Source organism: Leopardus geoffroyi, chromosome E1 (genome assembly GCF_018350155.1).
Source record: "Leopardus geoffroyi isolate Oge1 chromosome E1, O.geoffroyi_Oge1_pat1.0, whole genome shotgun sequence".
Classification (NCBI taxonomy): domain Eukaryota; kingdom Metazoa; phylum Chordata; class Mammalia; order Carnivora; family Felidae; genus Leopardus; species Leopardus geoffroyi.
Window position 1 is genome coordinate 37,822,838 of NC_059330.1, and position 23,635 is coordinate 37,846,472.

The following is a 23,635-nucleotide window of genomic DNA, read 5'->3' on the forward strand; positions in this document are numbered from 1 at the left end:
CTCCCTAGGCTATGGCTGAGGCACATAGATCTGGGGAACAGAGGACCCAGCACCTCCCACCAAAACTAAGGGAAGAATGGCTTCCACAGACACAGAGTTCCACGGCTTCCAAAGGCCTGACCCACCCACCGCCATCATTATGGCCTGCGAGCCTCTCAGCACCCCTTGTAGGGGGGTTATCACTGTGGCCACACTTCAGAGATGGGGCTGCCGAGGTCAGAGGAGTCCAGTGATGTGCCCAAAGCCACCGTGAGTGGTGCAGGCCAGATTCGACCCCAACATCTCTTAGGTTTGCCTCATCCCCTCCCATCACACTTTTCTCAACAACTGTCTCTTTTTTTTTTTTTTTTTTTTCAACGTTTATTTATTTTGGGGACAGAGAGACAGAGCATGAATGGGGGAGGGGCAGAGAGAGAGGGAGACACAGAATCGGAAACAGGCTCCAGGCTCTGAGCCATCAGCCCAGAGCCCGACGCGGGGCTCGAACTCCCGGACCGCGAGATCGTGACCTGGCTGAAGTCGGACGCTTAACCGACTGCGCCACCCAGGCGCCCCAACAACTGTCTCTTAATAAGAACAATGACAACAGCACGGGGCACTCCTCTCTGTTTACCTGCTGTCTCCTCGGCCTGGCACTGGGTCTGGGGTCCCTCCTCCCTCCCCCACCCCCGGGTGTCTGTCCCTCTCACTGCAGTCACCTCCCTCTGGCATGAGGTCCAGAGACACAAGAGCTGACCTTGGGAGGAACACTGTTTCACAGTTTAACACTCATACCTTTATTTTCATAAGGATTAGGAAAACTCCAAATAGAAGGTCCAGCCACTGATTTCATGGATATGATTCCTTGGGAAGGTAAGGAGATAATGTTTCCTTTTAAGTAAATGTATTTAGGTTCAAAGGGAGTTAATGAACGACATATTGAGTTCACAGCGTACAGAGGGTCCCTGATCTGAAGGAAATTCCCAAAGATGGCCCCTGATTGAGTGAGGCTGGGAACTTTGGGGCCATTTTCATGAAGGCCCAGTCCCTGCCCTTGAGGGGCTGGTGGCAATCCAGGGTACCAGTGAATGTGGCTGAAAAGGAATGACCTGAATAATCACCCAGGAGAAGGAGAGGCCAGGATGGAGGTGCTCCAGCCATGACCCTTAGCTTCTCTCTCTCCTCCACTTACCCCCACCACCAGCGGGGATGGGCACTGGGTACCTCCATGGCCGTAGCCCTCTCTCTGCCCACCGGCCTTGCTGATGGAGCCCCAGTTCTAGAGTCCGGCACAGCCCTGCCTGAGCCAGAGGGACCTCTCTCCTTGTGCCAGCCAGGCTCGCCGTGCCCTCCAAGGGCTCTGGACACACACGGGTGCGGGGGACGGGCCTCCAGTTCTCCTCTCCCCGCTCCTGCCCATCTGCCCTCTGGGACCCAGAAGAGCTCCTAACCCCCATCCCCACCCCACCCCCCCATGCCAGCTCCTAGGGAGACATCCTAGCATGTTTGGGTGGAAGCCAACAGAGACCAGCAGGGACTATGGGGAGGTCCAGGGGTCACCCAGGCTCTGCCAGGTTGGCTAGAGGGGCACGGCGGGGCTGGCAAGGAGGGGTCCGGGCTGCTAGAGTGGGCAGCGGAGGGGGAGCAGACGCGGACAGTGGACATGTGCTTGCAGCCCTATTTATGACTGCAGTCCTATAAATCTCACCGCGGGCAGTGCACTGGGGAGGGGGTTGCCGAGCAGCCCTGATGGAGAGTGTAAAGCCAGGTCTGTCCCTGCCTCCTTGAGGTCAGGGTTCACCCGTCCGCTGCCCGGGCATTGGTGGAGGGAGGAGTCAGGGCAGAGGCAGGAGCAGGAGCAGGATTCTGGGGGCTGGCAGAGGGGGGCGGAACAGGAGAGACAATCTGCTATCTCTGAGGGGTAGTGGGGAGGAGGGGCTTTGATTTGAGATCCTTGGCTTTATTTAACAAAGACAGAAACTAGCTTGGGGAAAGGAGTGAGGCTCAATGCATATTCCCTCCTTCCTGCAGGGCCCCAGGGGCCCGGGAGGACTGACTTGGGCTTCTCAGTTGCAGGGCCATCCTGTTGCCCTTAGGAGAAGGTGGCCCGTGGGGCTCAGAGGACTCAGGCCTGAACTTCTCCCTTGGAGTCAGGCCAGGCACTTGAGGTCAGGGCACTGGAAGGAAAAGAACCCCAGGTCAGAGTCACACACCCTGGGTTATGAGTCAGCGCCGCCTTCCCTGAGGAGGCCCGGTCAGCCTTTCTGGTTACTCATTCAGTCCACCAGACTCTTCCCTCTCGGAGCCTGAGGGCACTAATCTGTAAAACGGGATGTTAACCTCTACACCCTGCCCCTGTCTTGCCTGCCCGGAGCGAGAAGCTGGCAAGACAATGAAAGCGAAACTGTGTCGTTCTGAATTAAAGGTGTTCCTGGCACATTGGCTGTTGGCCCCTAGCAGGACAGCCTTCCCGTTCCCCCTGTGCCTGCTCCAGCCACCAGCGAGTCCCCACAGTGGCCGTGACCCTCCCCAGACTGAGCAGCCCAGTGAAAAGCCCTGGAGATCGATTCCAATCTAGCAAGCAGCAGGCTCTGGGCACCCTGTCCCTGAGCAGATCGATGCTTCCTGTTTGGTGGCAGGTGGCAGGGGGCAGTGAGGGATCCATATGGGTAGGGGTCTTGAGGGAGTGGCAGAGGGGACAGATGGGACAGAGAGGCCTTGAGGGGGTATGCAGGGCTGGGTTCTACCGGGGCAGGGGTGTGGGAGTTGCAGGGGAAGGGGAAGGGCAGGAAGGCTGTGGAGGAGGAGCAGAGCTGGGGTACACAGGGGAAGGGATGTTGGGACTGAAGGCCCCTGAGGGATGGGGGGTTGGGGGAGCCGGAGAGATAAATTGGGGTCCAAGGGTTTGCCACCTCTCCAAAGACACCCAGGTGTACAAGGCCAATCGTAACTTTTGAGTCAGAGATTCAGGCTGCCGAGAAGATACCTGAGACTGGTGAAATCCAGCTCAGAAGGAGGGGAAGGAAAAGTAGGGAAAGTGCATTCTGTCACCCTCAGCTCAGCCTTCCCAGTCTGGGCAATGGGGAAGGGACACATGCCTGAGGCTGGGGTGGCGGGGAGGAGGTGGGCGCCCCCAGTGGCCGGCTGAGGATAAAGGCACAGACGCTTGGGAAGACGGCGGCATTGTTATTTGCTCCACCAGTTCCAAATTCCACCTTTATTTATGAGCCTGATTTATTTTTATCCTCCTCTGCATTCTTTTCCATGAGATCACTGTCACTCCTGATGAGAATTAAGAGCCCCAAGTTTTAGTGACACCATCTCATAAGCCATCAAGCCCATCCCCACCTGGTGTCTCTACCCCAGATGTCACCATCTACTCTGTCCTCTGGCTGCCACTGGGCAACAGTCACACATGACATCATCTTCAGAGGAAGAGAAGAGGAGAAGAGGAGGGGGGAGGGAGAGGGAAGGACAGCAGAGAAGGGGAGGAAGTCGAGAGTAAAATGAAGCTACAAGCTCCGGAAAAGAGGGGTCTCTCTCTGGGGCCCCTGCAGTGAGGACCCCAAGCTCAAGACCCAGAGTTCAGGTCCCTGTCACCCTCTCCCTGGAGATCAGGAGGCCAGGTGAGGCCCCTCCCTTGGGGACCTGAGAGGCCTCCCAGGTGTGCCCTATCCATTGCCTGGGCAGAGGTGGGGGCTGGGCACCAGCTCAGGGAGCTCACAGGTCCCGGGGTTGGTGGGGGGGGGGGGGGGGGGGGCGGGGCTAGATCCTGGTGAGGCCCACAGGCAGGGCAAGAGAAGGGGTGCATGGAGATTGCTGGAAGAATGGAAGGCCTGGCTTAGACCCTAAAGTGCGACACACACACACACACACACACACACACACACATGCTTGAACACCTGCAGCTCTGCAGCTCGAGGTTCCCCCAGTCCCACCGTCTGCAGCCAAAGCAAGAGGAACCCAAGTCACCCAGGAGGAGCCCCGAGGCGACTGCCACTACCAATTGTGCCTGACAACTCCATCCTGCTGGGTGCCTGCTGCAGTCAGGAAGCACACTGTGCTGGGAGGTCAGAGGCCAGAGGACAAAGGTCAAGTTTGGCAGAGGGTCCAGGAACCTGGATCAGGTCAGGTGATCATCCCCTGTCCCGCCCCACACCCTCCGCTGGGCTCTCTGTCGTTGGGTGGCCCTGGCTCTGTGCTCCTTGTGTGCCCGAGCCCCTCAGTCCCCGCTGTCTGTCTGTGGGTCCTTGGAGCAGAAGCCCATCTGTGTCTGTTTTCTAAAACCATCTTTTCCGCCCCATACCACAGCAACCAAAGTCATTTTCCGGGCAATTGCCTTTCTGTAAACATTCCTGTGTAATATCCCCCCAAATTGCTAATGCCCAGCGCCCTGTTGAGTCTCCCTGTCACTCCAACAGAGGCTCAGAGGTGGGGGCGAGTGGTGGGAGGAAGGGCGGTTGGAGGGGAGGAGGCTGGCCAGGCTGAGGATTAGGGACGGGGCTTCCTGTCCGTTTCCTGGCACAGAGCAGGGGGCCAGAACCCCCCACCCTGGCACCCCCTTGTTTCCCCATCCCCCACCGCCCCAGCACCACCCTCCTGAGCGTCAGGCCACCTCAGGACAGCCTGTCTGGTCTGGCAGGGAAGACAGAGAGGAAGGGGGAGGGGAACCCATGAAAGGGAGGCCTGGGAGGGAAGGGAGCCATCTTGAAAGCATGGGGGTGATGGTTAGACAATAAAGGTGACTTCCTGGTGACTAGGAGCAGGGACACTAAGGAGACAGGGGCAAGGCCAGGCAGGCTGTCTTCACGGGGTCCCTAGAGGAGGGCAGCTCTCCTCGCCCCAAGGTGTCAGGGGGAGGGCAGAGAAGTGGGAGGAGGCCAGGTGGAGCCCATCCCCCCCCTAGGTGGTCCTAGATGGACCACTGCTTGGACACTGCGGCAGTGGGGAGAAGGTGGGCAAGGCCAGAAGGTGTCAGAGGCAGGGGGAGGGGAGTCCTGGGGGTTGAGCGATTTCACAACAGTCACCATGTGGACGCCCGTCAGCCCGGGAAGGAGGAGGAAGAGGGGGAATAGGACTGTGGCCCATGCCAGTGCCCGTGGAGCCCTTCCACCCCCACCCATGCCCAGGGAGCTCTGCTACCCCAGCCCCCAGGGAATCCGGGCAGGGAGACTCAGGAGGAGTGTGGGGCAGGGAGCGCCAGAGCCCCAGAGGGAGCCAGGAGGCAGGGGAGGGTGCAGGGCCCTGCCAGTCACAGCTTCATGCAGGCAGAAAAACACAAACCAATTTACGCAGATTTAAAACCCACCGAAGGCCACTTAGTTGGTAAACGAGTTGGAATCTAATTAAGGGACCTCCTCAGGGCTGGGGGAGGGAGAGCTCACCTGCCTAGGAGGAGCTGTTGGGGGCGGGGAGGGGCGCTGGGTCCCAGCTGCTCCCAGTAGAGCTTGGATTTGAAAGAGAAAGGGCAGTTGGGCTCCCTGAAGGGAGGGAGGGCAATTCCTCACGTCCACAGGCCACACCGCACTGAACCACCGCCCCCCCCCCCCCCAGCCCTGGCCAGGTGAGGCCTCCCTCCCCACAGCAGGCTGGGAGTGACCACTCTCTGCTCTTCCTCCAGCCAAATGCCCTTCACAGGAAGGAAACCGAGGCCCAGAGAGTGGCCCTGATCCAGCCACACAGGAGCTGGAGACGGAGCTAGAAGTGGAACCCAGGCATCCTGGCCTCCAGGGACAAGGATTTTTCCATTCCACTATGCCGCTTCCCAGAAAACAATTGCCAAGGGAGCCCCCCTCCAGGCCCCAGGCCCCAGGAGGACACCGTCTAACCATCTCCTTAGGAGGAATCAGCAGCAAGATGGAAAACATACCACAGCAACCTGGGTCTCAAAGCGAGAAGAGCTGTGGGTCATGGCCCAGGCACACCCCCAGGTGCCCAGCCCAGCCCAGTGGGATGCTGACCACACAGAAATCAGGGTCCCGACATGGCACCCTGACCACACGCCTCAAACAAGACTCCCCCTCCTTGGCCAACAAGCCAGCCGCCCTCCCTCTTTCCTGCACTGCCCCCAGAAGCAGGCAAGGCTAGGACATGACCCAAAATTGCTGAAGTTGGGGGTGAGGAAGCTCTGTGTAAATCTCGCTCTGCCACTGGCTAGTTGTGTGACCTTGAGTAGGTTAGCAGTCTCCCTGAGCCTCAGTCCTCTCATTTTTTTTTTTTTTTTAAAGCTACTAACACCCAGTAGACAGGCATGCAGGTTATGCACTGCACAAAGGACGCGTGTGGGGGACAGTTCCTTCCTGATCTGCCCCATTGCCTGATTTCCTTTCACTCGATTGTCAGAGTTTTATCAGGCCCCGCACTGTAGGGTTTTGCTTTTTAGCTACTAATGAAGATCTGGCTAATTGACTTCCCGGGAAGGGAGGGGGCGGAGAAGCAAAGGGGAGCATGTCACCCTTGGTCTGAAGCTGTTGCTGGAAAAGCTGGGAACAGCCCTGGCGTGTGCCCACATGGCGCCGCGTTAACAAGCTAACTCCTGCATGGCATCTCCACCATCACGCGCCCGGGGAAGGTGTCCTGTCAGCTCTACATCTCCTTGGAGAGGCAGCAGAGAGGAACACGGGCTGAGAGGAAGGGAAGGAGCGAGCACAAGAGGGAGGGAAGGGAAGGAGGCAGGCGCCTGTCCCCCCTCCCCGCCCCGGCTCTGCCTCCACTCCGAAGAGGCTGCCAGAGCTCCTGCTCTCCCAAGGGACACTCGAGCCTCGGGGTGCTGTGGCCAGGGCGGCAAGCGTGGACAAAGGGACCACGCCCCTAAAGCTGCCTCAGACCAAGAGCATGCCCAGAAGGAGACCTCCTGTTCCCCGGGGGAGAGACAAACCCCAGTGTGTGGGAAGTGAGGGACAGAAGCCCCATCCATCACTCCCATCTTCCCACGGGGAAGTGCTCAGTGCTCCCCAGTGCTCAGCGCTCCCCAGTGCTCAGCGAGGGCCTCGTAAATGCTGGGCAGGAGCCCCAGGCTTGCTAGATCCCTCCGTGTCCTCCTCACAGACACCATCCTTCTTGGGGTCAGCCCCTGTCTAGGAGGCCTTTTCGCTGCCAGCACCCAGACAGCTCCCTCGGCCGCCACCGGAACAGCCGGGGGCCTGGTGCCTCCAGCTCGCTCAGCTTCTGCCATCATACCTGTGCACCGTGGTGCCCGCCCACTGCCCAATACGTGCTCACCAACCCATACCCAGTCACAAACTGCCTCGCCCGCACCCCCCACAGCCATCTACACACAGAGGGGTCCACCCAGGCCCAGCCAGGCCTGGAGCCACCACCCAGACGCCACCCTGGATCCCCATTCCGCCCTCTCAGGTGCCACGGGGACAAGACAGCACACTGTGCCCATGCATACACGTCGTGTACATTTAAGACCCCCTCTACGGGGCACCCGGGTGGCTCAGTCGGTTGAGCGACCGACTTTGGCTCAGGTCATGACTTCCCGGTTCGTGAGTTCGAGCCCCGCGTCGGGCTCCCTGCTGTCAGCCTGTCAGCGCAGAGCCTGCATCAGATCCTCAGTCTCCCTCTCCCTGCCTCTCTCCCGCTTGCGCTCTCTCGAAAATAAACAAACATTAAAAAAAAAAAAAAAAGGGGGCGCCTGGGTGGCGCAGTCGGTTAAGCGTCCAACTTCAGCCAGGTCACGATCTCGCGGTCCGTGAGTTCGAGCCCCGCGTCAGGCTCTGGGCTGATGACTCAGAGCCTGGAGCCTGTTTCCGATTCTGTGTCTCTCTCTCTCTCTGCCCCTCCCCTGTTCATGCTCTGTCTCTCTCTGTCCCAAAAATAAATAAAAAATGTTGAAAAAAAAAATTAAAAAAAAAAAAAAAAAAAGACCCTCTCCAAGAGGTTCCAGTGCATCTGGGGGCTCCCTCGAGTGCCGGGTCAATCCAGCTCCAGCTGGGAGTACGAGACAGTGGGGACCCCGTTTGCCTAACCTGAATCCAGCTACAGCTTCACGGGGAAGCTACGTCCTCGGCCCCTCTCCTACTTTGCCAAGTTCAGGGTTTCCTCGCTGAGGTGTTTACATTCCTTCTTGAAATAGAGGGATGGGTCCACTGACCTCAAGGCCGCTCCCCCCTGACCGCTGTTTAGCCAACGAGCCAAGGCCAAGGACTGGACACGCTTAGCCTTTATTCTACCTCTAGAGGTGCTCAGCCTCCTCCGCCAGGGCGAGGGGCCTGTGTGCCTTCGACCGCTTCCACCGGCTGCCAAAGCATGCAGGACAGGCCGCTGGCCTCCAAGACTCAGCCCTCACCTCGTGGGTTAACTCCTCCACTGCCTTGCAAGCCAAGAGAGAACAAACTGTCAGATCTGCGCCCCTGTCATTCCTCTCCCCGGGCACACCAGGTTAGGACCCAGAAAGACTCTGGAGGGTGGAGGCCAGGAGAAGGCAGGAAACTCAGATTTCCTGCCTGACTTGGGAAGCCTGCTCAGATGCCAGGGGCATCTTTCAGAAGTTGTCCCTGTTGTCTTACCTGAACCCTCCCACCAGAGCCGATCCGGGAGAAGGAAGCAATAAGCAGCCTCCGCTTCCACCTGCAGGACTCGAAGATTCCAACCGTCTCTTCTCAAGTAAACCACCCATCCATCTGGGTGCTGTGGGAGGCGCGGACCGGCCTGAGTGATGCTGCCCCCCCCCCCACCCCAACAACCCCGCACACCCAGGACAGTCTGCCGGGGCTCTGTGGCCTCTGCTCACTCGGTTCTCAGGGTCCCCTTGTGGGGTTGCTCTCTCTCACTTTACAGGGGAGGAAAAGGAGGTGCAGGATGAGTACCTCGTCCAGGATCAGAACTGACAAGGAGAGGAGACTCATTTCAGCTGGGGGGGGGGGGTTCTCAGCCCAGCCCCAGCCCCCCGTTGTGTCCTGTACACCCTATAGCTCAGCAAGGGAGATGCTGAGTCGCTGTCCAGCCACTGGGCCAGAGCCTCCTGTATCCCACGCAACTCCCCGAGAGGGGAATTCTAGAGCAGCCCTCCTCGTGGGTAAAGCACAGAGCCCTCAACCCCATCCTCTTGGGGGAGACCCCCCCCCCCACACACACACACACCAGAAGATCCAAGGAGGCTCTCCCCAGGGCGGAGCTGGGACAGCTGGAGGCGGGGCAGGGAGCAGAGCTGTTCCAGGGCCACAGATGCTCAGTCTGGGCAGAATGTTCCACAGACTTCCACCTTCTCACCCCCCTACCTTCCCTCAATCCCTTCCCACACCTTAGGTGACTACAGAGGCCTCCTGCCCCCTGCCACAGGAGAACTGTGAGCTCTCCCTACTTCAGGAACGCCATCCAGCCAGGGCTTGGATTCCCCCAGGAATGGAGAGCTCATTACATCCAAGTGGTCAATCATCGTGCGGGGTTCCTCCTGCCCTGAAATGAGCCAGAGCCTGTGCCCACAGCCCTCAGAGGGGCCCGGGGATGGGTCCTGACCTCTCCCTTCAGAGCAGGAGGAAGGTTTTGGAATCTGAATCTCCTCTTCTGAGCCCAACGCCTCAGGTCCTTCCTTCTGCGGCCTGGTTTCATTCCCCCACCCCCAACCAACTGCGCTGCCGTCTGTTGGGCGAGCCCCCTGTTGCCACCAGCCCTCTTAGTTGGTGGTCTTCGAAACTGCTCCAGTGGTGCGATGAGGTCCAAGCAGCCCAGATGACCCCTCTCTGCTTCTGCCCTCACCAGCCCTCCTCCTGCCCCCCGGCACGTACGCCAGGGTAACAAGTGCCTAGAACATCCCCAGCCCTGCCCTTACCTCCCTTGCCTCTTGCAACTAACTCTCAGGCCTCCTCTGACCTCCAACTTTGGGGGCCAACTTGACTCCTCCTCCCTGGAATGAATGACTCCTCTGGCAAGGTCAGCTGAACCTGCCTGCCCCTTCCAGGCACTTCCATCTGTCCTCTGGTGCCTGGCCTGGCTCATGTGACTCAAGGAGTCTGCTCTGGGGCTTAGCCCCTTCCCGGCAACTATATCCCGCACAACCCCAGCAAGTCAGATCCAAGTTCCAAGCACCAAATGGTAGTATACTCAGTGGGCAGCCTGCTCTGCCCGTGAGTCTCTGCTTAGTGGCCTGAGGCCCTTGGTGCCCTGTCCGGCAGCCAGCCATCTCAGGGGCATGCCTAGCCACTTTGAGGACTGGAAAACCACAGCCCACATAGTAATATCTGATGCATATTAACCACACAGTGCTTCCTCCTTTCTATTCTACTTCCTCCTCCCCGGTGCCGTCCCTGCCCTATTGCTGGAGGGTCCTAGGCTTGGAGGGAGAGCCTCCCTCACCCCCAGCTGCTTCCCCGCACCGTGCCCCATATCTGCATCCCATGCTCGTGCGGTGGCTAATTCTGGCGTCTCATCAGACAGTAATTATGGGGGAATCAGCACTGCTGTCATCTCTGCAGCTCGGCACCTGTCACCACGCCACCATCCCCGGGCTTCTGGGATGGGACCGGAAGCTAAGGGAGGAGGGGTGTGCTGGGGTGAGGGGCACCCGCTCCCCCCCTGCCTCTGCAGCCCTCACCTCCTTCAACCCTACCTCTCCGCAAGGCACTTAGGGCTGGCGACCCGGTGGCCATTGGCCACACAAGTGCTCCCTGTTACCCAGGGCAGGTGCTGAATGCATGCATCAACGTGTCACACGCACGCATGCCCACGACCAAACAGAGCAGGAATGACACAGCCAGCCAAGGCTCAAATCTTGCCCCGGCCCTTTCACCTACGCGTGATCTCGAATAAGTCATTTTATTTCTCTGGATGTCAGTTTCCCCGATGGCGAAATGGGGGAAACAGTGCCCACCCTGGGAAGACGGGAAGAATGAACTATGTAAAGTATCTAGGGCCACACCTAGCTACGTGTGCGATCATGTATTCACTCAACAAACGATTGGTACACATCCACTCTGTGTGGAACCGTAATAAATGAATCAGTTTAGTGAGGATCACACTGGGGCCACACTGGGGCACGGGTATGTTGTTTGGCTGGTGGTGGTGTTTCGTTTCTCTGATGTCTTTAAGATGTACATGCACCTGCTCCCCATTGTCCTCACCCACCCACCGCCTCACTCGTTTCCTGCCCCTGAAGGCCCTCCGGTAGCTCTACCACCCCCCCCCCCCCCCCCCCGCCAGAGTAAAAGTGCACTAGTCAGTTCCACCATAAAGGATGTGACAGGGAGTTCAGTGGGGCAGGCCTGGAGGTGGTCAGGGAGGAGCAGAAGAGGAGGTGACAAAGGGGGGCGGTTCTTCCTGGAAGAGGGGTCACAGAAGCCAAAGTTCACAGAGGAGATGGGCCGGGTCTAATGGGAGGTGATGGAGACACAGACATCAAGAAGGTTCTCCCTGGTGTTGGATCTCCAGACCCCAGGCGCGTCCCCCTCCTCCGGAATGGTTTATCAGGTGGGCCTCACCCGCGAAACTGCAGTGGAAGGCCACCTCCCCTGGTCTCGCAACCAAGCAGCATCTGCTTGGTCACAACTGAGTCACTGAGTCACTTCTTCCCTGGCCCCATGGCCTTTTTCCCCACGTGGAGAGGAACTGTGCCCGAGGAAAGGAGGTCTGGAAACGGGAAGGCTCTCACTTCTAGTCTCCCTCCCCCCACCTTCCCCCACTCCAGGGTCCGGAGCCCCCCCAGGACGCCCCAGGGGTGGAGCCAGGAATGGGGTGGGACGAGAAAGGTGGGGATGAACCTCAGAGTCAGTTCTCAGTGGCCTGAACTGCGGAAGAATCCTGCTCACATGAGAGACTGAGGCTAGACCTTAAGAAGGGCTTCGGGTGGCGAGTAAAATGGAAGGAGGGGGAGTAGGCCCAAGGCTGCCATAATGGATTATCTGTGTGACCCGGGGCATGTTATTTAACCTCTCTGGTCTGTCTCCTCCCCCTGCAACACAGAGACAATAGCATGGAGGCCACAGGCCAGTCGTGAGGGTGAAATGAGCTAACACCCGCACAGAGCTTCGCCCAGCATATGGCCCACGTGTTATCAAGTAAACATTCAATAAATATTGGTCCTTAGTATTTTCATTATTGCCAAGGGATGATTTTGCCCCCCGGTTCAGCAAGGACTAAATGAGCCCCCGCCTGGCCAGGCCTCCGCTCCCTTGTCGACTCGGAGCCCACAAAGGGATCTCAGAGGTCAACGGTAACTGAAACCAGAGTCGATGGCGAAGCGCTGACCCCACCGTGTCCACCTCCACGGGTGCCTCCCACCACCCCCCGCCCCCCAACCCCATGCATTCTAATAATCTTTCACACGCTTGGCCCAAACCCACCTCCGTTTAGTCCAGTCTGGATGGGCAGGTAGGACAGGGTGGATGGGGGAAGTAAGTCTTGGAAGGGATTGAGCTCCCCCGTCTCTGGGAGTATTCCAGAAAAGGGTGGGTGACAGAGCAGCGCATTCAGGCTCTGGTTCCTTACCCCCAAGCCCACCAGGAAAGCTGAGCCTCAGCCCCTCTGCTGTGGGTGTGGGGAAGGGGGGGTCGGCCCATGTGACCAGGACGGGGAGGGGGGGCGCGGAGGAGAAGGGCTGCAGTCTCAGAGTCGCTCCTGCCTCCTTCAGGCAGCGGCCACGGGTTGGGGAGGGAGGGGAGCAGCCTCGTTGCTCTTTTAGGAAAACGGTAATTTTAATTAAGAGGCAGACAAACGAGCGCTCTGCAGATTGTCTCCGAGCAAAGTTATTAAAAAGCCATCAAGGCGGCGGCGGCAGCAGCCACAGTGGCAAGGAGGGCTGCCTCCCCCAGCTGCCCGCCAAGATTGAGGCTGAAGCAACCTTCAGAGAGATGGAGAAGCACTGGAGGACTTGAGTCTGCAAACAGCCAGGATGGAGATCCTGCAGCCCCTCTCCTGAGGTGGGGGGGCGGGGGGGGGCAGGGCAGCAGCCAGAAAATAACGGGGCACAGGCTGCCCGACCCCAGGGTGGGAGGGGGTGCGGGCAGAAAGGGAACCAGCAATGGGGTAGCCCTTGCTCTAGGCCAGGCCCTGGACCAGCTGCTGTTTTTCCTGTAATCTCAACAACCCTGCCATTTTACAGGCAGGAACACTGAGGCTCAGAGAGGGAAAGTGGCTTGCCCAGGGCCACACAGGTAGGAAATAAATGGCTTAAGTGAGGATTTGCATCCAGGTCAGGCTGTCTCTCAAGTCCAGTGCTCCAGTCTCCCGGTCCTGGGCACAGAAGTAGGGGGTCGGCTCCCTGAGGCCCTCTGAAGTGACCTCAGCACTGGCCGGACAATGCTGCCCACAGTCTCCAGGGTCCCCAGGGACTTGAGGCCTCCATCATTGCTTACTTGGTGGGGGGCACACTATGTGAGGGGAGGCATCAGGTCAAGGGACATCTACAGGGACATAAAGTACAGAGCAGTTGCCAGCAGGGGAGCCGGGGTGGACAGGGACACAGAGTCACAGTTCTGGAGCGGGGGGGGGGGGGGGGGGGGGGGGGGGGCAGGTACTCCACAGTCAGCTGGCCGAGCCATAGCCCCAGGCTCCACAGCTAGTGAATTCAGCCAACTCCTTAACCTCTATTTGCTCACCACTTAAGCAATGAAAGAACTCTTATCTGTCTTGCCCACTGCTGGACTCAGAGCTTAGCCCAGTGCCTGGCACAGAGAAGGTATTCAATAAATCTTTATTTAAGGAACGAATGAATGAATGAACAAATGAATGAGTAATTGCATGGTTGAAATAAGATCACAGGTTTCCAAGTGCCTATAAACCAAATAGACTCGTATTGAGGCAGTATATGGTCCCGTGTCCCATCTCCCACCCTCTGGCCTTTGCTGGAACACGGGCTTCCCTCCATAAGAAGGGCCCCCCTGCTCCTGAATCCCTCTCCCCAGGCCACCAGTCCCCTCAGCAAAGGGCTCCTGCCTCCTCCCCCCTTCCCAGCCCCAACTATACGGAGGCTTTGCAGCCAGCACATAATGTACATGCATACACACGCACTAACTCACATGCACACATAGACATATCCTCTGCCAGGCAAGTTGCCCTCCCCAGAGTCACGTCTCTGCTCCCCCCTCCCCTGGCAAAGGCCTGGGCCCATCAGGGATAGCCCCCCCTCCCCCATTTCTGGCCCTCTAGGCTGGGGAGAGGCATTTGGCTAAGGAGCAGTGGGAGGCAGGATGGTGGGGGGAGGCCTCCCTCCTGGCTTACTAACCTGGAGACTTTAAACAGAGGGAACAGAGTCCTGGAGCCTTCCCTCCCGCTGCACGCTGGAGCCCTGGGTGAGGGACAGGAAAGGAGGAAAGTCGTGAATGAATGCCCAGAGCCAGAGGGGAGGAGTTGGAGAGAGCAAGGGGCCCAGGGTGGGGCTCCCAACATGGGATGGGCCAGGGCAGGGGCCTTGGGCCATGGGGGTGGAGGGGGGCAGGGACAGGGCAAGGCACAGCCTTAGGAGCTGTGCCTTTAGGGGTCACTGGGGGCCGGGGGGCAGGCGGGATAGAGATTGGGTGTTGGAGGAAGAGCAGGGGCTGAAGGGGCAGAGACACTGGTGGGAGACAGACAAGAGGACAGACAGCAGGACAACACAGAAAACATGAGGTCCTCAGAAGGAGGGCCCCAGGACAGACAGCCAACAAGCCAGGCCTGGTTCTCCTCCCAGAGGCAGAGGCAGGCTTTTTACTGGAGTGCCCACATAAGATCCCCATGACAGCACCTTGGAGCGCCCATCTGTGTCTCCCCACCAAGGTCACCCCGGTTGGAAGGCTGGTGGGTTCACAGTCAGAGGGGCCTGCCGTCATTGCCCTGCTGACAGCCCTCTCTCAGCCCGAGACCCCCATCTGCTCCACTCACCCCCTAACCCTGAGGAGGGGCTCCCTCCTCTGCCTGCAAAGGAGGAAACAGAGGCATTTCACACCCAACAAGCACTCACACACTCGCACTCTGCTGAGGGCTGTGCGGCGGGGAATGGCACCCCTGCTTCAAACTGCCTGAAGCTCTACACCTAACTCCTGCCTCCACACCCACCCAACGCCCAGGGTGCAGGCCCTCTCCCAGCGGTCCCTCGCGGCTGCGGCCCTCCCATCCTGCACCCTCCTAATGGCACCCTATTCCCCTCCTGCTCTGATACCTGTCTATTGCCTTTCCTCCCGGGGCACGCGGCATTCAGACCGCCCCCCCCCCCCCCAAGACACTGCGGCCGGGCACCCTCTCGGGCACAGCCTTCCCTTGGCTGGCTCAGACCCATCCATACCCGCATCACGTCTGGCTGCAAGAGTGCTCAGAGCCCCCTGCCAATCTCATGGTTCCAATTTTCCCACCGATTACCCAAGACGCAGGCATCCCAGGGAGAAACAGCTGTTGGACCCAGATGCTGGGACATTGACTGAGGGAAGAAATCAAGAATGTTCGCGTAGGGATCTAGTCCCAGAGGGCTTCCTGGACAAGGCAGTGGGGTGGGGGTGGGGGGTCGCGCGTGGAAGGGACGGATGGACAGAGGGCACAGGGTGGGGCAGGGGAGTGAAGACCCAGGAGGCCTATCTTCCTTCCCACCACCAGCCTTGAGTGGCAGCTCTGGGGACCCAGTCCCAGATAAGCTGAGGTGAGGATCTGGGTTTTAGAAAAAAACTAAAGAGGTTTTCTCATGTACGCCCCTTCCTCCAGGAAGAGAAGTCCCCCTTGGACTCGAGGAATATGAAGACAAAGAAATTACTATTTGGTGAAGGTTTACAATGTGCTAGGAAGGTTACCTAAGTTACTTCATTTAATCCTGGTCCCCACCCTGTGAGGAAACCACTGTCATCGGCCTCAATTTACAGATGAGGAAAGAAAGTGAGCTTCAGAGGCAAAATGACTTGTCCCAAACCACACACGTGGGTCTGACTCTAGAGCCTGAGCTCTTGACCCCTGAGCCAAGCTGGCTCCCTTCTGTCCTCCTCAGGCTTTGGCCGTCTCCCCTCCTTCCATGCCATGCTCCAGGATAAGTTATTTCTTTTTTTTTTTTTTTTAATTTTTTTTTTCAACGTTTATTTATTTTTGGGACAGAGAGAGACAAAGCATGAACGGGGGAGGGGCAGAGAGAGAGGGAGACACAGAATCGGAAACAGGCTCCAGGCTCTGAGCCATCAGCCCATAGCCTGACGCGGGGCTCGAACTCACGGACCGCGAGATCGTGACCTGGCTGAAGTCGGACGCTTAACCGACTGCGCCACCCAGGCGCCCCAGGATAAGTTATTTCTTAAGGACAACAAGTGGAAGAGAAGCTTTTGCTCCAGCCTCTTCCTGCCTCGTCCTCTTCCTGCCATCCCAGGAGGCAGAAGATTCTAACTCCGGGCTGCAGAGCGGTCAGGGAGGGACCAGGGGAGGGGGGGTGAGCTGTTGGGTTCCACAGGAGCTGGATCAGGATCTCTTGGGCTTCATCTTTAAGTGACTTCTGGCCCTCCAGGGGCCCCTTTCCTGCTCTCCCTCCTCCCCCACGGAAGAGGCTCCAGGGAGCCTTTCACCCCTTAGCCTTCTTTTAACTTCCAGAAATCCCCCACGTTAGGGAGAGTCTTGCAAGTCAGGGGGCTGGCAAGGTGAGAGTCTATGTCAGTCCTAAAGGCCCTCACTTTTCCGCAGAGCCCTAACTTTTACTTACAAAGTGGCTGGGATGGGAATGGGGACTCATCAGGCCAGCCTAGCCCTGGGGGGGGGAGGAAGCAGGAGTGGCGGTGGGGGGGGGGGAGCGAAGTGGGCAGGGGACAGCCCTGGGGAGCAGGCAGAGCGCTGAGTCTTCCTCTGAAAAGGCTTCAGTGAGCCGTGGAATGCCTTCCCAATGAGATGGAATCATTAATTCTTCCCCAATGAGGCAGACGCTGGGGCCTAGGGTGACGCCACAGATGCCCGCTGTGTCTGCAATTATCACAGGCCCTGGGGGTGTGGGGAGTCTGCTCGGCACAAACAGCTCTAGCTAGGGCGTCTCCACAGGGGTCTCTGGGTCTGGACTTCTCGGTTGGGGTCTCTGGGTCTGAGGGCTCCAGCAAGCTCTGTAGCTGGGGCGGAAAAGAAGCCAGTGTGCCGGGTTGAGGATGTTTGCAGAGGTGAGGCAGGCAGGCTTGCGGAAAACCCAACTCCCTCCCGGTCTTCCGTGACTCCATACCGGGACATGCAGTCAACTGGGCCAGGTGGCGGAGGCCACCCGGAACCAGAAAAAGGCTGTGGGGGAGAGGAGCCACCCGCGGGTAGGGCCTCTGCGAAGGAAAATCCGGACTGGATTCGAGTCTCCGAATGGAATGGAATGAGTTCTGCTGGGATGAGCAGAAAACTGAGTTTATGACTCAGATGGCTGAATCTTCTAGCCGCTCCCTTATCCATCCGCCGGGCTGAGAGGGTAGACTTAGGCACAATGTGCCTTTGGAGAATGAGGGACTGTTTGCAGGGGGGGGGGGGGGGGGCGTGTGCCCGCACTCAAGCGCTTGTGCCAATGCTCTCCTGGGCCAAATCTCCATTTTACCCGGTTTCGCTGGAGCTCGGAAATATTCTTCCCACCCTCTCTGTGGCGAGGCATGTATTATCTCAGGGGAGAGGAAGTAGCTAGAACTTGTGACAGCTGGAAGAGACCCTAGAGATTCTCTGGTTCCACCCTCTCTTCCCATACCAAGGACACTGAAGACCAGAGTGGGCAACTAACTTGCCTAACGTCACACAGCAGCAGGGAAGGCAGGCAACCTGATACTGGTCCAATGCTTGCTGTTTACACAGCCCGTCACCTCTCTGCCCTGGGGGATTAAAGAGTGACTACCCTGTCCTCTTCTCCTCCCCAGCAGGTCTGGACCCCTCTCCATCATGGACCCCTGTACTTTGCCAACCACAACAGCCACAGGAGGTTAAACTGGATCTATCAAGCTCCTCAGGATGGCCCAAAGGTCATCTCAAAGGTCATGCCAACCAGTCCCCTGCCCCTAGGTACGACATCAGCCCACTCATGCTCACACACACCTATCACTGAGGTCAAAGATGCAAAACACCACCGGAGCTCCCCACCTTACAGTACCGCCCCCCCTTCACACTCTGGGAGGTTTTCTTTCCTAACCTCTATTCCTCCTACTACAGCGTGGGCCTGTTTCCTTTCAAGCTGTCCTGGGCAAAGACTGGGGGAAGGGTAGAAGTATATTTTTCTCGCCCTCAAACCCTTCTGTTTGCCCACCTGCGGCAGAGAGGATGAGGCCAGGGTATGCCAGGGTGGCTGGGCCCTGAGCCCAGGGCATGCGTGAGGCAGGAGGGGTGCGTTGGTGGAAAAGGAGCCCGAGTGTGGGAGAAACAGCTCTTCTGGGAACTGTCCCTCCAACTCCTCATCCCCTACAAAAGCCTGAGTCTCAAGGTTAGGGGAGGGTCTTTGCCGGTTTCAGAAACATCTGTTCTCTCCCCCCACGCCATTTACTGAGTGTTTAATACGTATCGGGCTATGTGTTGGACATTTTCATCTACGATTTCACTTAATCTTCCCAGCAATCCCATGGTCAGAAACTAATCTGCCCCTGGGACGGCCTCTCGCTAAGACTAAATCTAACCTTGATCCCTCTTGCTCCATTTCCTCTGGCTCAGTCCTCCTTGGCGGTGGAGCGCATCTTTGCTCTGTCTTCAGATGTCCTCCCCCTTACTCGGTCACCCGACATTACCTTCTCCAGGCTGCCAATTTTTACCCCAGTCTTGCCCCAGGTGATGGGCATTTTAGGGGGCAGAGCAACAGAAGCAGGACTGGAGGCTGGGACCCATGACACTGGCCCACACCAGACACAGGGCACAGGCCAAGTGGCAGGGGAGGCGGCCCTAAGGGGCAGTCCTCAAGAGAGCTGCTGGGTTGATGGAGGTGGGGACAGAACCCGGAGCAGCAGATTCTCTCTCCCTGATGACATCTGTGACCCTCATAGGGAGCACGGGGCTTCACCTTTGGTGTGGTAACTAGACAGGGCCCAGATATGCAATGAACGAGTGCTCCCTCAGTGACCAGCTCTCAGGTCCAAGTTCCAACCCACACATACCCAGAGCCCAGGGGCCTGAGCAGAAGTGGGCAGGAGTACAAGACGGAATGACCAGCCCTGGGCTGTGGATGGTAGCCGAAGCGAGAGAAGGAATTCGTACACCTAGCTAAGTGCCTTAGCATCTAGCATCTTAGCCCTGAGAATGGAGAAGGGAGGCCCCCAAGCCAGCTTCAGTGGGGTTTCACACACCCCACGGTAGCCACAGGCAACTGTGATAAAGTCACACAGCCCTTGGCTTCCCTGTTTGGGCCTTTGGTAGCAGGAGTGATGAGGGTAGGGATCCCCTCCATTAGGGCTACCCCCCATCCTACCTTGGGCATGTCTGGAGCTGCGGGCCCAGACCCACCTCCCCGGGGAACGCTCAGGCCTCAGCTTCCGTCCCCTGGGAGATTCTAGCAGGGAAAACATGGACCAATGGGCAAGGGAAGTGGGAATGGTGGGTGGGACTCTGGTCCTTGTGGGTGGCACCTTCCCCCTTCAAGCAGGCACCATTAATATATGCAAAGCATATGCAAATCACCCAGAAGAGAGACACAACATCCACGGAATGTCAGAAGAGACCTTGGAGATGATCCAGCCCACGCCCCCTCATTTCACAGGTGAGGAAAGCGGCCCGCACCAGGCAGGGACTTGCTCAAGGTCACTGGGACATTTGGGTGCTGAGGAAGAATGGGAACGAGGTGTCTTTACTCAGAGTCTAGTGCTCTTTCCGGAGGGTCTTGTCCTTTATATGGGAGGTGGACAAGATGGCAAAGAGGGCACAGGGCCTAAATGGGGCTCCTGGAAGGCCTACCAGAGACTGGGGGTGAGGGGCAGGGATAGGGCGAAGGGCCTCTCAGACCCTTCCCTTCCCACCTCTGAGCCTGGAAACGGTGGTGGCAGTGAAGGGAAGAGTGGACAAGGGCGGCAGCGATGCCTGGGGCCGCGTGTGGCTAGAGGGGCAGAGGGGCCTGAAGCCAGAGGCGCTGGTTTCCGGCAGTCAAGCAGCAGAAGGAGGCAGGAGAACTGGAGTGTCTGAAGCCCAGTGTCAGGGCAAGGTGCCCGCTGTGGTGCGGGGAGGGGGACAGCGCCCTTCACTACACACACATCTCTAAGTGCTCAGCAGCCCCTTCCGCTCGGACTCTGATAACTATGGCACCTGACAGACCGTAATAGTCAACCCAGGCCTGTCCCTCCAATGGCTGCGGCTGCCCTCCACCCCACCCCACCCCCCACTTGGCTTCTCAACCTTCCAGACAGTCCTAGAAAGCAGGACCAATGCTGGGGGGAGGAAGGCAAACAGATGGGAGGGGGCAGACAGAGTGAGGAAAGGGGAGACAAGGTGGGGAGAGAGAGAGAGAGAGTGAAGGGCAGAGCAGGAGAAACTGAGGGGTAGAGAGAGGGGAGGCAGGGGAGGAAGGGGGGCAGACTGAAGGGCAGAGCGGAGAGGGGAGGGTGGGGACGGTGGGAGCAGCGGAGCAGAGAGGGAGGGCTCCCGGCCTCTGGGACTGAAGGACAAAGCTAGGGCCTGGGTATCAGGCATAGGAGCCCCATCGAGGCCTGGAGGCTGTCTGGCAGGAGTTGGGGACCAGGCCCCTGCCCCTCTGCCCACCTCCCCACCGATTCCAGGGGCTGCCAGGAAATCAGTCCCTCCTCCTCTGCCTCCCTCCCTCCCTCCCTCCCTCTCTCCCTCGGGGCAGCAGCCAAATCCAAAGCCTTCATCTCTGCTTTTCAGAGCTGGGAATGAAAGAAGGGGAAGCGAGTGCAGCCCTCAAACCCGCTGACGGCCAGATTTTTATTATCTTTGCTCGAATGGGCCCTAGGAAGCCAACAAGGGATTCTTCAAAGAGCATCTGAGTGGCTCATTGAAGCCTGCACCTGCACCAGCCCACCCACGGCAGGCCGCCGGGGCTTGGGGGGCACAAGCTGTCCCCCACCTCCCACCAAGTCCAGAGACCAGACTCGAGGCTGCCAGAAGCCTCACCCTCAGCTCTCTGTGCCTAGGCAGGGGCCACTCGGTCAGGAAGCCAGGCTCAAAGGCCACACCCAGGCCTGCTGGGCCTCTGAGGCAGTCCCTGTCCCTCTCTGTACCTTGAGGACACAAGTAAAAGAAGAAATTGGATCTCCTTGCCAGGGCTGGAGGAGATAAGTGCTTGGGATTCCTCGAAAGAGAAGCTTTCATGGCAAGCCCTCGGTCTTTCCCCTGAACTCTCTGCCTGCCCAGCGCCCACAGGCCCCCTGTCATCTCCTGACTCCCCTTCACAGGATCCCACCCACCCACAGCTGCCCATCCATTCCAGAGCCCCAGGCCCACCATTCAGGATGATCCTGAGCCCCAAACACCCCTCCCGCTGTTCAAATCCTCAACCCCAGCACCCTTCTTCCCCCAAAGACCTGACCTGGGGTGGGGGTGGGGCTCAAATAGACCCGCTACTTTAAAGAGCCCAGCCCCCTCCCTCCTAAGCTTAGGTTTTGTCAGAGAGAGCCCAGTTGGCACCGGGCAGACAGCAGCCATGCCACCCCCCACCCCCAGCTCTGACCACACCATTGAGATCAATGCCCGCAGCCAAAGAAGGAATCAATGGTTCTAATTAAACCCTTTTTCCAGGGTGGGTCCTTGGCCAAAGAGTGAAAGAGAGAGCATCTAAGGCTCTGCATCCCAGCACCCAATGCTGCACCTTGTACATCTCTGAGAAACCTGGAGCATGGCAGGAATCAGACCATGAAGACCCCAGAGTCCTCCCCCCCTCCACCCGACCCTCCCCCCATTAAGCAAGGAGGCAAGCAGAAGGCCTGAGGTGGAGGCAGGGCTCCCGATGGCTCATTCCCAGGGATCCTTCCCCTAGGAGAGTTCCCCCTTCTCCACTCGGCACTGCCCAAGGACCACAGTTGCTTCTTCCAGATCCCCAGAGCACATGGGGGACCCATGTCTCCATCCGAGCCCTGAGGGTCATCACAGAGAATCAGCCATCATGGTAAGGGCGGAAGGAACGGGGTGGGGGTTGGGGGGGGGGCACTGGACAAAGACCCTCTTGTCCCCAAGGCATGGTGGCAAGAAGCCAGGGCAAAGCCTTTGCACTCGCTGCCAATGGTGTCTGGGTGCCAGGCAATCTGGGTGGAGGGGGGGGTCTTATTCTCGCAACCCCCTCCCCTTACGCCCAGAGCCCTCACCCCCAGGCCTTACTTCTACACCAGGCCACCAGCTAAGTCTCTAGCCCAACAACTCTTAGCTCCCCTGGAGTCCTCCTTCCTGTGTGAATGCCAGGCCTTGACACTTGCTCACAGTGGCCCCAACACCAACCAGAACCAGCCACCCCCCCACGCATAAACCCAAACTGCCCCCACATACATACACACGCCTAACCACGCCAGAAAAACCACCCCACCATGACAGCTGCCACCAATAATGACAGAGCCTCACATTTTCTTAGTGACAGTCTCCACCAAATGCATCATCCATTCTTTCAAACCAGCAAGAAGGATAGGGACGGGGAATGAGAGAAACTGAGGCACGAAGTTAGACAGCAAAGCAATAGGCTCAAGGTCACCCAGACTAAGATAGCCAGAGTCCGGAATAAGGTATCCTACCCCGCAAAGTGCTCAAATCCCCCACCAAGCAACATTCAGACCCACAAGCCTGAAGTCTGGTCAGCTATCCCCCACCGCCAATCCTCATCTGTTTCCCCTTCCCCCCAAACAACCGTAGCTCCAACATCTCCTGAAACGCCTCAGTCAGGTGCCCCCCCCCCCTCCCCGCCACTGGGGAAAAACACTTCCCTTAAAGTTGGGGGCTGCAGGACCTCCTGCTTCCATAGTATTTGGAGAGAGGGGGAAAAACAGTCAGGGACCTCCTCCTTGCACAATCCCTGTTCCTGCTCACCTGGCTCCCCTCGGCCCCCGGGGTCCCTCGGTCCGGCCTCCTCCCTGGGAGATCGCGCGCTGCCCTCGGCTGTCCTCTCCCACCAGGCCAGGGCAAAGCGCCGGAGGCACTGCCAGGGCTGCATGGGGAGGGGTGGGGCGGGGGGGCTAGCACTAGCAGCCGCACACGCCCCGCCGGGCCCTGCCAGCCGAGCTGCGGAGGCACCCGGCCGGCCCCCTCTGCTTCCACCAGCATCCTGCTGCCCCCACCGACAGGACTCGGAGCTGGCCCGGGAGCTTCTGACGTAGCAGGGGGGTGCGTGGGAGGGGAGGGGGGGGCTATGGCGCGTCCCTCCCCAGCCCCGCCCTCTGCCCCTCAGCCCCCAGCGGTCCCTACCTCCTCACTCACCCCGGATGCTCCCCCCAGCTGGGGGCGCCCTCCCCTGCCCTCTGGCCTCCGCAGGGGGAGGGCTTAAGATCAAATAGCCCCTCCCCCCAGCCACTCCCTCTTATGGCCCCTCCCTACCCGCCAGCTGAGCGGGGAGCTGGTCCCCAGTTTCAGCAACTGCTGCCTAGGCTCTAAGGTCTCCAGGGCTAGGGCCTCGAGGTGAGGCGGGCGGGGGGAATACAGGCTTGTATCCTGGCAACACAGCCAACCCCAGAATGCACTCATCCCCTTCCTTCCCTGGGGGGCTGGCGCAAAGCGCCTACCACCACCGTCCAAGTGTGTTCACCCCATTCTGGGACCTGGGGGAAAGAGAGGCCTTTGAGGCTCCCCCCACTTCTCCGTCCCCTTCACGTCCCCTGCATTCTCCTCTTCCTCCACCACGGATGGACCACTCCCCTCCCCCACTCCC

The 23,635-nt window shown here is 58.8% G+C and overlaps 1 protein-coding gene and 1 long non-coding RNA gene across 5 annotated transcripts in view; one reads left to right on the top strand and one right to left on the bottom strand.

Moving 5' to 3' along the window:
• The window catches only part of SRCIN1 (SRC kinase signaling inhibitor 1), a 69,907-nt gene that overhangs the window by 44,551 nt on the left and 1,721 nt on the right, over positions 1 to 23,635 (bottom strand). Inside the window, exon 2 of one of the 4 annotated variants that reach the window (XM_045488615.1) lies at positions 14,141 to 14,203. The exons of the other annotated variants lie outside the window; for them this stretch is intronic. The gene's annotated coding sequence lies outside the window, so the exon portion shown is untranslated. The remainder of the gene's footprint in view (positions 1 to 14,140; positions 14,204 to 23,635) is intronic. 4 annotated transcript variants of the gene reach the window in all.
• On the top strand, positions 16,209 to 21,532 carry LOC123603564. The gene is made up of 2 exons (XR_006714933.1): positions 16,209 to 19,540; positions 20,656 to 21,532. It is a non-coding gene; the product is annotated as an uncharacterized LOC123603564 (long non-coding RNA).